Source organism: Lynx canadensis, chromosome A1 (genome assembly GCF_007474595.2).
Source record: "Lynx canadensis isolate LIC74 chromosome A1, mLynCan4.pri.v2, whole genome shotgun sequence".
NCBI classification, from domain to species: Eukaryota; Metazoa; Chordata; class Mammalia; order Carnivora; family Felidae; genus Lynx; species Lynx canadensis.
Genome location: NC_044303.2, coordinates 21,144,394 through 21,153,545, shown reverse-complemented (window position 1 = coordinate 21,153,545; position 9,152 = coordinate 21,144,394). Strand labels below are relative to the sequence as shown.

General features: G+C 41.2%; 1 non-coding gene across 1 annotated transcript; it reads left to right on the top strand.

The window, feature by feature from the left end:
* Positions 1-8,710: 8,710 nt before the first annotated feature.
* LOC115526519 lies at positions 8,711-8,817 on the top strand. The gene has a single exon (XR_003972618.1). It is a non-coding gene; the product is annotated as a U6 spliceosomal RNA (small nuclear RNA).
* Positions 8,818-9,152: the final 335 nt, after the last annotated feature.

Below are 9,152 nucleotides of genomic sequence, written 5' to 3'. Positions count from 1 at the left end.
TTTAACAATTTTGGTAAAAATTCGGTAATTTTTTTTGTAAAGAGTATACATTTCAGTGGCATTAAGTATATTCATACTGTTGTGTAATCATCACCACTGTCCATCTTCTGAACTTCCTAATTTTCCCAAAAGGAAACTGCACCCATTAAACAAAAACTCTCTGTCCCCCCCCCCCCCCGGCCCCTGATAGCCACCATTCTATTTTCTGTCTCTCTGAATTTGACTACTCTGTATATACCTCATATAAATGGAATTACATATTTGTCCTTTTTTGACTGGCTTATTTCACCTACCACAATGTCTTCAAGGTTCATTTATGTTGTAGCCTGTGTCAGAATGCTTTTTAAGGCTGCATAATATTCCACTGTATGTATATATCAGTTTGTTTACCCATTCATCCATCAAGGGATATTTGTAGTTTTTACTCTTTTAACATATCCTGCTAATTGCAAAGGATTAATCTTCCTACACCTTGTTTTAGTCTTATTACTTGACTGCTCAGAAGTCTTCAGTGAGTTCCTTCTTTCTTTTTTGTAAAGATTTGATTTTTTATTTGATTTTATTTTTTTGAGGGAGAGAAAGAGAGAGTGTGTGAGTGGGGATGGACAGAGAGAGGGAGAGAGAGAATCTTAAGCAGGCTCCATGCTCAGCACAGAGCCCGACCTGAGGCTCGATCTCACCACTGTGAGATCATGACCTGAGCCAGAATCAAGAGTTGGACGCTTAACCGACTGGGCCACTCAGGCGTCCCCTCAATCAGTTCCTTCTTACTGGTAGGATCAGGTTCAGCGTTCATAGCCTAATGTGCATAGCTCTCCCCTGTCTGGGTCTGGTGCTCTGTATAGAATATTATTGCCCAGAGGTGCCTGGGTGGCTCTGTTGGTTGGGCATCCAACTCTTGGTTTTGGCTCGGGTCATGGTCTCACAGTTTGTGGGTACAGGCCATGCATCTGACTCTGTGGTGGTGGTGTGGAGCCTGCTTGGGATTTTCTCTTCCTCTCTCTCTGTCCCTTCCCCACTTGCACGTGGGTGTGCCCTCTCTCAAAATAAATGAATAAACATGAAAAAAATTAAAAAAATAATCTTATTTCCCATTATTAATCTTCAACATTTGTTCATGAAACAAATATTTTTTTCAATGCCTGGTATGTGTTGGCCCTGAGAGAAGTGCTACCGATCCAGCATTAAACCAAAATGACCTGGTCCCTTGTCTCATGGAACTGACCTCAGAGCTAAGTGATTCCTTCATTCATGCCAGAATGCTGTCCCCTTTCACCTTGGGAGCTAGCTACTTCGCCCAATATGAAATTGCTAAAAATCATTTGGTGACCAACTTACTAAAAGCTAATTCTCTACTAATCATTTGGTCAAAAGATGAACTTGCCAAAATACTGAGGTTTTCTAAAAAAATACTTTTGCCTTGGTGTCACTGAAGCTCTTTTCTTGGAGATATATTTTGGCCAAATGCTATTTATTTTTTAATTCAATTTAATTTTATTTTGGTGCAAAAACCTGTTTTTATTAAAGCACTGGGACAGAGGGCAGAAAGACCCCCTGTCAAATGCTGTTTAATATCAACTTTGTGTTTCACATTGTACACCCCGAGAATTCCTAAAACACTTAATACTTTCTATAGAATGATTAAGTTTTTAACACTGATTTTTGTCTTAATTACCATTGCCTCTGTCCCTGTTGCTTCTGTCCCTAAATGTGCCCTTGCATTGACCTGGTGCAATGGCTTTGACAGATTGTCCAATGTAAGGTATTTCGCAGATTATTGCTCAGTAAATTGGTTATTCATTGAATTAGTCATTAGGCGGCTTATCATTTGGCAAATCAGTTTTGAAAAAATTTCAAAATGTCTTCTCTCCCTTGTAATAAATCAGAGGAAGCATTTTCTTCTATTTTTCAAGGTCTATCCTCTCTAAGTTGAACCATAGTATCTTTTGATAACTCTGTTGATTTGTCTTTAGTGGTGTCCTGACCAGAACCAATAGTTGGTTGGTTAATCATGAGAAGTTGGGAGATAATAGAAAATCATACAGACACATCTCTTAAAATAAAACATATTAATGTATATTCTATTAGCCAGTGTTTCAGTGTAGGGTCAAGGCATTTTCTTTGCAAATGGGCCAACTGATTATTCAAATCATCTCTCTTACATAAACCGTACTCAGAATGAATCACCTATGATTTCCAGTTTCAGTTTTTTTAAAATAAGAGCGAGATCTTAAAGACACTTGTGCTATAATGAATGCAGAATCCTTGTGTATTTTTATTATTCTTTCCTGTCATGAACAGTTGTCTCATTCACATTCAATTTAAGAGCAGATTTCCTTTCCTTTCCTTTCCTTTCCTTTCCTTTCCTTTCCTTTCCTTTCCTTTCCTTTCCTTTCCTTTCCTTCCTTCCCTTCCCTTCCCTTCCCTTCCCTTCCCTTTCCCTTTCCCTTTCCCTTTCCCTTTCCCTTTCCCTTCCCCTTCCCCTTCCCCTTCCCCTTCCCCTTCCCTCTCCTCTCCTCTCCTCTCTTCTTTCTTTCTTTCTTTCTTTCTTTCTTTCTTTCTTTCTTTCTTTCCTTCTCTATTTCTTTCTTTCTTTCTTTTAGAGAGAAAGAGAGAGCACGAGTGGGGGATAGGGTCAGAGGGAGAGAAAGAAAGAGAATGTTAAGCAGGCTCCAGGCTCAGCATGGAGCCTGATGCAGAGGTCGATCCCATGACCGTGAGATTATGACCTGAGGCAAAAGTCAAGAGTCAGATGCTCAACCCACTAAGCCACCCAGGCCCCCCCTCAGAGCAGATTTTCATAGCAACTCATCTTTATTGATTCTTTAAAAGAATCCAGTTTGTATTTTCAAGGAAATATAACTCTCTCTGTTGTCCTATTTCATCAGATAATGTAAATACTTAATTGAATTATATAATTACAATAATAACTACAAGTGGCACAGCTTGACTCCTTTGGAAAGCCTACCATGCGGTTGGTGGGAGTAGAAGCCTGAGGGCACGTGATAGAGGAGACTGGTGGCTCTGAGCACCGAGAAGCCATGGTATCAGCTGGTGTGTTTTCCTGAGAACATAGGGAGTACTGTTAAATGCATAGTCTTTAGTGCAGTTTGGCTAAAAAGGCTTTTACTGTATTTGTTCATACATAGACAAAGGTATGTGTGTGCTTACTATCTTATAATGAAGTAGGAGCTGACGAGGGGTTTATCAGAAATTGGTATGGGGAACTGCACAAATCCTTCAGGTTAAAATGATAGGAAAAGGGGACTTCTACATTTGATGTAAACTTGCAGTGATGTATCAGAGATCCAGAACCTAGGGCAACGAGGGTGGAGAGAGGGAAGAAGAAGCAGAGTCTTAGACTGTCATGATTGGCCCCTTTATCCCCAGGCGATGCATTTTTCCACATGGGCCATCTCTGCCAACAAGTCCCCTCCTCCGCTTATGTGACCGAGCAGGGCACAGCCAGGTGTTTTAGCCACTGGGGAGGGAAGCCCTCTGGTGCTTTTCACCTGACTGCCCACCTTTTGGCCCTCTTCCTCCATGTAAAGGTGTGCGGGTGGCACTCCGTCAGGGTGTGTTATGTGCACTTTCGTACAGGTGTGTGGGAAGGAATTGTGTGTGGGGGTGGGAAGTGGATGCCCCCTTTCTAGTTTTCAGTACTGACGCAGTCCTGCTCAGTGCTCATACCAGTAAAACTTATCCTTCCTAATCAGAATCAAGGCGATGGAATAACAGTAATGTAAATTATTCTGTGCCATGCTTTTATGGTGTTAGTGTGGTTTATTGCTTCATTTAATGAGATAAATAACAAGACTGCTTGAAAGAGGTGTTCTTTGAAGAAAACATTAACTGAGGTGAGAAAGGAGTTGTCTTTCTGTTTCTCCCTTGCTTGCAGTCCTATCTGGGTACTTTTTAAATTATCTTCTCCGAGCTTTGTCTCATGAAGGTACAGCTGTATCAGGACATTGGCTTGTGGGGGCTCATTGTTACTCCCCCCCCCTTTAATAGATGCAGTTTTTGACAGAAAAGAAAGATCAATAAACAATGTCAAGGAGAGCACAGCCCCTAGGCTCAGTCGTGAGGACAGCTTTTGGAAAATAGTGGCTGGGATTCCCTTGTCTGTGATTTTGTTTTCTAACTGCCCAAATCTGCATTGTCACAGATGGGCACCTTTTTGCTAGATCAAGGAAAAGATGAATTCTGTGGCTTTGGAACAATGTTTTCTTCAACTGCTTAACCACAGGCAGAATAAGGTCTTTTTGGGAAAGGGAAACTGGACTACAGGCATCTTTCTTCCACCAGAGGATGAAATGGATCCTCAGCCGGCCTCACCACACACACCCCTTGCTTTATATTAACTTGCATTGAAATCTTACAGACTGTCCTCGATCTCTGAACTCGAAAATCTCTTGTAATACTATAAATTACCCTCACTGGCTTCCCTTTTTAAGCTCTAGTGAATAATCCAAGTGTTCTCAAGTTTCTGTTCTAAACATGTCCCTCCAGGGACCTGCAGTGAAAATAAGGCGTTGTTTTACGTTGTTTGAACACTGCATGAACCCAGTCCCTGCTTTGATTTTGGAAGCTGACCATATTTGAGGCAGTTCTCCTAGCCTACAGCTGTGCCAGAGTCTTCTCTTCTCCTCATTGCCTCCAGGGCCAGGACCCTCTGACTGCGTGGAGGTGGGGTAAGAAGTGCAACCCGCTGTAGGGAAAAGCGGAGGCTCTCTCACCCAGTGAAGCAGTGAGCCTCAACAAAAATGGCTGGATGAGAAATGCCCAACAGAATGCTGTGCAAATATTAGACACGTGGTCAGTCTTTGTTGAATGAGCAGATGAAGGCCGAAGAGGGTGGCAGTCATGCTATTCTCAGCTCGGCCTCCCTGGTGACAACTTTCATCTCTAGTTACTCTCCTTAATGCTTCACCTGCTCTCTCCATCCATTGCTGCCCTGCGCTTTCTTCTCTAACTAGGGGAAAAGACAAGGGCTAGTCTGAGAGTCACGTTATCAGTCAGGACAGGGCTGATGGCAGTTAAAGGTCATAGACTGAGGAGGCTTCAGAACCAACTGCAGACATAGACACCTGCCTCTGCTGTGCTGCCCTGATGCTTGGATAGATGGGATTGTCATAGGTGGTCAAAAGACATTCATGGAATACTGACTCTTCAGTGTCCAGGTTGGGTTTCTAATATTTTCTAAGTGAAGGGGTTGAAAATAGGCTGTGTTCACGGCACATATCTTTATTCCAGCATCCTTTGGATGAATTGCATGCTCTTGACTCTGGAAATGTGGAGTGTCCTCCTCTAACTTCTTAGCTTTACAGAACACGGTTTGTGTCTGTTACCATTGTCATTTCTGGCTTTCATATGGCCACAACTATCTGTTAAGTCAGTGGAAAACAGACTGTGGTTTACTTAGATATTTTCTTAAACTCCTCTGGGGCAGTGTCTACTCTGCAGGCAGTTTTTCCTTTCTCCACCTTTAGGATAGTTCTGAGAATCCAAGGAAAAATTGGTATCTTTTGGACTTGCAGCCAAATATATTCGCTGGTGTGGCTAAATATTCAAACAGATTTAGAATGAATGACACTGAGTCTTTAGTCACAGGGTGAAGTTCACCACTTTGAAGTGTCTTCTTTCCTATTGTGTTTTTTTTTTTTTTCTTCTGAATAAAGTGGAATCCTATCAAATGTAGGCCTAGCTTAAACAGATAACACTTATGCTTAGGAAATTTTGTTTTCTGCTGCAACCAGTAAGTGTTTGCCTTGGGATACACAGAAGACGATAGAAAACCTGCTGTTCCCTTCGTTGTTTTAGTTCCCACGTGCTGCTCATGTTGTGAACTTTTCATTGTGCCGAATGTGATTCTAATATTAATTGTACAACAGATTGTGGTTACCACACAGTCTCTACAGGGAAGTTAGATCCCTGGTCTCAACCAAAGCCATGGTTATCTGTTCTACTTTTGCAGGAAAATTTGGATGTATTGGACTGAACTGAGAGACTGTATATCTCTGACATAGGGATTTTTAAGGATAATTTTGATGATATGTAATTTTAGCCCTAAGTGCTGACTTTAGAATCTGTCACCTAAGATAATATACCACAGTAGTGTCTGATTTGTCTGTATGGTTCCTTTTGTGATAAATAATTCACATTCTGATAACATTCTGCATTATTTTTCTAATTTAAAATGATCTCTTGGCTTCTTAGGTAGTGAGGACATAGTTTGAGCTGGTATTTGTTGCCTTCTCCACATTTACTATATAGGGTCTTTGTAAGCTGCTGTTGATCTGGGACATTAGGGAGGAAACTTAGAACCATACCTGGAGCGAAAATGTTGGACACACCCCAATTTGAGTTTTTGAGTTGGTTGATGGGTGCCGTGTGCCACAGGACACTAAGATTCATAAGAATAGGCTAAGATCTCTGAAGATAAACACCCAAACCACCAAAGCTCAATCCTACTGTTCTTGATAATGGCCTGCACTATTTATCGTGGATTGTAAATTGTTATAGTAATAGGAAATGTCTGTCCTGACTGGGATTGAGAAAGATGTTGAAACCTGAAGATGGGCTTTGTTTAAATGCAATGAAACTCACACAAATCCAGGCTTCCTTGTACGGGTTGAATCTCACTTAAGTGCAACATTCAGCAACAGTCCAGCTTGAGAAACCTTGAAGAATAATGTAAATATTTATTCTTAAGTTTTATTTTTATGGGATTTCAGAGAGGGATTTCACATAGTGAAAGCATACAGAAATCTTCCTAAAAATTCCCTTTACACTTCTTTCTTTCTTTTTTGCCAGCCTCCCACTCATGGCAAAAGTGAGAGCGAAAAGCTCCCTCTTGCTCTGCTTAGAGTGCACTTGTGGGTGGCTCTCCCATTCTGAGCCCTCACACATCACATACTGACTTTCTTTGGTGTATGCAGTCTTCTGGAACATGTACTGTCTAGCGCTGGTGATTTTTCTTTTTTTTTTTTTTTAAATTCTCTTCTTTTTAAAAAAAATTTTTTTTTTCAACGTTTATTTATTTTTGGGACAGAGAGAGACAGAGCATGAACGGGGGAGGGGCAGAGAGAGAGGGAGACACAGAATCGGAAACAGGCTCCAGGCTCCGAGCCATCAGCCCAGAGCCCGACGCGGGGCTCGAACTCACGGACCGTGAGATCGTGACCTGGCTGAAGTCGGACGCTTAACCGACTGCGCCACCCAGGCGCCCCTGGTGATTTTTCTTGTAAGCATAAGCTACTCTTGCCCCGGAATTCTGGTGACTAAAATCTTCATAGCAGTATGAAAGTTTTGCTTTTATTTACTCTTTAATCTTGGCTTGGGACATATTGCTTGCTCTCACACTGATATAATATGTTCAGTCAAGTTGTCTAAGACCCTCACAACCAGGCCAATCTGCCTTCACTCTCACTAAGTCGGTAATAAGGGGAGGTATGTATGCAGGTACAGTTACAGTATGTATAACAAACAGCAGGCCCAAAGTAATACTCCTCACTTCCCCTCTTGGTCTCTCCTTTGCAATGGCTTGCTTCCAGAAGGCAATATAAATGTGATGGATTTAGAGGTAAATTGCTCTAACTGAATGATGGCGGTGGTGGTGGCTGTGGCTACTTCATTTTTAGTCTGGGTGTGACTTTTATCTCAGACGATTCTTTGAGTTACTACCAGAGCAGGACATATGGCTGTGGTCTGGGGGGAGAGGGAAACAACTAAATCTTCTTGGTGTATCTTTATTCTTTATACAACTTTGCTTTAAATTTATACAAGCATCTGTATTAGTTAGGTTCTCCAGAGAAACAGAATCAATGGAATGTGTATATGTTTCTCTCCTCTCTCTCTCTCAATCCCTGCTCTATCTATAAAGAGATTTGTTATAAGGAACTGGCTCATGCAGTTGGGAGGCTGACAAATTCCAAGATCTGTAGGGTGAGTTGGCAAACTGGAGACTCAGCAGATCCATTGGTGTGGTTCCATTCTGAAGGCTCAAGACTCAGTAAAAACTGATGTTTTAGTTCAGGTCTGAAGGCAGGAGAAAGACTGATGTCCTAGCTTGAATGCAGTCAGGCAGAAGAAATTCTCTCTTACTCAGTTCTTTTGTTCTATTCTGGCCTTCTACTGATTGAATGAGGCTCACCCACAGTAGCCAGGACTATCTGCTTTACCAGGTCTATCAATTCAAATGTTAATCTCTTCCAGAAACACCCGCATAGACACACCCAGAATAATGTTTGAGTACCTATCTGGGCACTCTGTGGCCTCATCAAGTTGACCCATAAATTTATCCATCACAGTACTCACGAAGAATGTAGGAACATATAATTTACCATTCAATTTCCATTTGTATATATGGCTATTACTTGATGGACATGATCATGCTTCTAGAATTCAGCGAAAGGAAAGGCATGAGAAAATTTTAATAAGATTATTTTTTTTCCAGTTTTTTTCTCAAGAAGTTATATTAATCTGTAGATCATTTTCCCTCTACTTTATTGAACAACTTGGGGTATATACTTTATATTGCTGTTTTTGGCAGCAAGAAATGATAGAACATTCTCTGTTCTATTAAAAATGATTTTTTTTTCCTAAAGAAGGTGTTCATATTCATATTCCATGAAATCGAAATGGTCTACCCACCTCAAAAGGAACAGTTAGAATTTTTGCCTGAATGATAGCTTAAAGAAATCCTGTGCTTGTGCTCACTTTGGCAGCACATGTACTAAAATGGTAATGATGAAGAGAAGACTAGTAGGGCCCCTGAGCAGGGGTGACACGCAGATTTGTGAAGCATTCCATAGTTAAAAAAAAAAAAAAAAAAGAAGAAATCTTGTGGCTTTTTTCCCCCATTAGCTTCAGCTAACATGGATTGTCTCAGAGAAGCCTGCTTGAGCTGACTCACCTCAATATGATGCCTGTTGGGTTTTGGATTATCAACTTTTCTTCACCTGAGAATTTGACTGAGCAAGAATTCTGTGGGCAGATTACAGGTGATCCAATTGGTGGTTATTTGGGCCATATCACAGGGAAATATCTGGTAGGTGGGATGGGCCTTCTGGGTAGTAGGCTCTTTCTCACAGAAAGAGGCTTATATAAGAGGCATGGAGACTCAGCTCCTAATGGTTTTAATCCAATTAACT